The sequence below is a fragment of the Rhea americana genome, unplaced genomic scaffold (genome assembly GCF_003343005.1).
Source record: "Rhea americana isolate MKP2758 unplaced genomic scaffold, rheAme1 scaffold_109, whole genome shotgun sequence".
Classification (NCBI taxonomy): domain Eukaryota; kingdom Metazoa; phylum Chordata; class Aves; order Rheiformes; family Rheidae; genus Rhea; species Rhea americana.
In genome coordinates, this window is record NW_028185139.1 from 1,860,168 (window position 1) to 1,863,737 (window position 3,570).

General features: G+C 49.8%; 1 non-coding gene across 1 annotated transcript; it reads right to left on the reverse strand.

Moving 5' to 3' along the window:
- Positions 1–491: 491 nt before the first annotated feature.
- On the reverse strand, positions 492–564 carry TRNAT-UGU (transfer RNA threonine (anticodon UGU)). The gene has a single exon. It is a non-coding gene; the product is annotated as a tRNA-Thr (tRNA).
- Between the last annotated feature and the right edge of the window lie 3,006 nt (positions 565–3,570).

A 3,570-nucleotide genomic window follows, 5' to 3' on the forward strand; every position in this document is an offset into this window, starting at 1 on the left:
ACGGTTCCTCCCTCCTTGCAGAGGATCCGTGCGGCTGCTGAGGGGTGATACAGAGCTGTTAGGGGAAACGCAAGGAGCAGGAGGAACGCACAAATGGTCTGCTGTCCACGTAACCCAAAGTCTTCGTCGACGTAGAAGCTGGGGATGTTTAATGAAAAGGGAGTTGGAAGTGGCCAGCCTCAGGTGGTCTCGTTAAGTAGCATCGCCTTTACCACTCCTACTCTCTCCCATCACGGCTAGGTGCTAGTCCAGCTCTAGCAAAGCCTTAAAGCTTTCCTAGGGAAGGGAAAGACTAAAGGGAAAAAAGAAGAATGAGCATGGAGAAAATCACTGACTGTGGGAGATAAAGCTGGGCGAGAGAATCGTGGGATCAAAGCGTTGCTTGGGAATCTGCGTGGGGGATCCTCACCCCCGCCCGGACGCGGGGGAGGGTGGCCGAGGAGCCTCGTGGCGTGGGCCCGCTCCCTCCGGGCGGCGAGGAAAAAAACGCGAGGCCCCAGCGAGGATCGAACTCGCGACCCCTGGTTTACAAGACCAGTGCTCTAACCACTGAGCTATGGAGCCACCTATCAGTTCGAGCGCCGCGGACGGGTGCTGAGCGCCGCGCCGCGCCGCCGGGGGAGCTGCCGCGCGTGGGCCCCCCCCGAGCCGCGCGTGGGGCCCCCCGGCYCCGTCCTTTGCCTTCTCCCGCGAGCCGGTCCTCCCGCTGGAAGAGCCGCCCGGGAGTGAGGCGGGTGCTRGTCCCGGCCAGCCGCAGCCCGGTCCGGTAGCGTTACCCGCAGATTCGGGAAACAGCGGCACAACCTACAGGTGTGTTTTATTTGTTTGTTTGTTTGTTTGCTTTCCTTTCCAAAATGAAAGCTCTTAGGCAATTTAGAGATTATAATCACCTTGGTGTTGTAAATCTCAGCTTTTGTGAAACCTGACGGTGTGGAAAAACTGTGGTTTAATTTCCTTGCAAATAAACCACCAAGTAGGTTGGCTAGGATACGAACTCTGCTGCAAGGTGAACAGGCGTGGTGCAGCCCTCGTTTCCCTTTTCAGTGTCACAGAATGATGAAGTTTGAAGCTGCTGAAGGTTTCTCTTCCTTGCGTAAGAAAGCCGATCTTTCACGTCCAGCTCTCGTCTGTAACAATCTGGGTAGATGCCCAAAGGTAATTCCCTTGAGACTGGAAGGGAGCAGAAGTGTCCCAGAGCTTTCCTGGAGCAGGACCCCGCGGCCGTGCGGTTGCTCCGCTCCCCAGTCGGTCCCTCCTGCCGTGTGCCGAGCGCTTGCTGCGCGGGGGCTTCGGGCCCGCTAGGATTAGGCCAAGAGAGTTTTTAGAGAGATAGCAAGATAAGATCTGTATCCTAAAAAAAAAAAAAAAAAAGATTTTAATTCTATTTCTGCATCTGAATACAAAGATTTAAGAATTGAAGCATTTAGGACAATAATACATCTGTTTTGTCTTCAGGCTGATGTTACTACTGTCGAAAGCCGTTAGGTGGAACCGAAGTGCTGTGTGAAAGGAAGGGGAGAATACCGACCTGACAGACTTCAAATGCTAAAAAAGGGGCTTTCGGCCCCTTCGCCTGGCGCCCCGGGTCAGCGCGGAGCCGGGGCGGGGGGCGAATCGCGCCTGTTCGGGGAAAAGCGCGGTGAAAGCAAGCAGGCAGSCCCCTGGCAAACCGCTCGGCTGACGTAACGTAGCTTTTTCTTTCGTACAGAAGAATTTTGTACTTGACCTTGGGTCGCTCCCAAGGTGAAAAGGAATAATTAAGGCTATTCGAAGGAGCACACAGAAAATCTTCCCCTTCCTGAGGACAGCTGTTAAGAAGGAGCAGGATGTGAAAGATATATCCTAGGCTCTGTCTGCTCTAAGGAAAATAGGATGGTTAGTGTAAGGTCAGGTGCAACCTTGCCCTCTGTCCGGGCTAAGGCTTTTATCAAAAAACAGATTAGTTGCTCCTGACTAGCTCTCTGCATGTCCGTACAAGCTGTCAGAGCAGACGCGTTTAACTGCTGTTYGTAAAGCTGGTGTCAGTCACAGGTGTCCACCACGTTGCTGTGAATTTATATCCATCTCACCGCTAAGAGCAGCGTGCTGATCTCATGCACGTTCGGTGTGATTGTTGCCATACCTCGTATTCAAGTGCCAGCAGGAGAAGCAAACCGGAGGAAGGACCCCTCGTACAGCTGGCGCCTGAGTTACCCTTGGGATTTCTGTGGTGCTACAGTCGTCTCTTCTTTAAACTCCTTTGCCTGGCTATCCATCRGCTCCCTGCTGAACTTGGTTTTACTGCTATTTAGCAGGATTYGTCCCTTTGTTCCACCAACCAGCTACCAGCTTTGAGCTGCAGYGGTAAGAAATAAATAGCAGCGGCAATTTTCTCTGCAAATGTGGTGTGCCTCGTAACAAGCTGTCAGTCTCATGTACCTTTGTCCTCTTCAAAGCTGACTCCTCCAATTTGTAAAGAAGATACGAGACTCAGCCACCAACTGGAAGGCTGATCATGTGTCGTGCTTTTGCACTTTAGACTATTTAGGTTGGGAAGATTAGAGGCTTAGGGTATTGGAAGGAAGAGGAGGCCCAGAAGAAGGCTTCCTTAAAAGAAATGGTTTTGGAAAGAGGAAGGGGGCCTGGAAAGAAGATGATGAAGAGCCTGACCAGAGGAAAGAACCTGGGAGTGRGGGAAGATTGTGAAGATGAGGGAACTGCACAGAGACGAATTCTGGGGTATGCCCAGTGACCTTGGCCAGTAATKCCTGAGCATGAACTGACACAACTTTCTGCCCAACTTTCCTGGACCAGCAGAGATCTCCTTGCCAGGAAKGGAAACTGAGGCACAGTGCAGTGTGGGGAGTGAGTGATTTTGTGAGATAATCAAGTAGACTAAGGTCTCTAATCTCGTTGGTTCTTAAATGAACTCCAGTATCCAGTTCTACTGTGGGTGGTCATCTACTCTATTCCACTCAGGAGACTCTGCTGCGCTACATCTGTAGTGGGAAAGATGTGATCCAGGGTCATGGAATGAGAACTAATTTTGTTTATTGAACTTGAGAAGTGTCATTCCGTATTTGCATCTTTTATTGTCATTGCAATGTTTTTAAGAAATAGATCAATAYAGTTAATTTTAGTGCCTGGGCAATACAAAGAGGAACAAGCCTCTATTTTTCAAATAGTTACTGTATAGGACATTTTTGATACAGACATTTCCATACTATAATTACRTCTTGGTGACAGCCTGGCAAACTTTGTGGAGTATGCTTTCTGTTAGGATGGTTAACAAGATGTTAGCTGGAGCAAACAGTGGCCCTTGTAATGTAGGCCTTTCTTCTTGTCTTGAGACAAGRTAGAGAGGGCCTTCTGGAGACCACAGCCTTTCGTCACTGCTCATCTGGTAGGAATTCAAACTGAAAACCTGGCGAAGACGGAAAGCAAGAGATGGTATTGAAGTAGCTTTTTAAAACTGTTTCAGTTTTAAGGTTAGGATTCTGTTTTGAAAAACGTTGAAGGGATCTTTGGGAATGCAAGATTGTACCCTGATTGAAACCTCCCCCAACTCTTTGTACTCATGCTGTTTTCGTA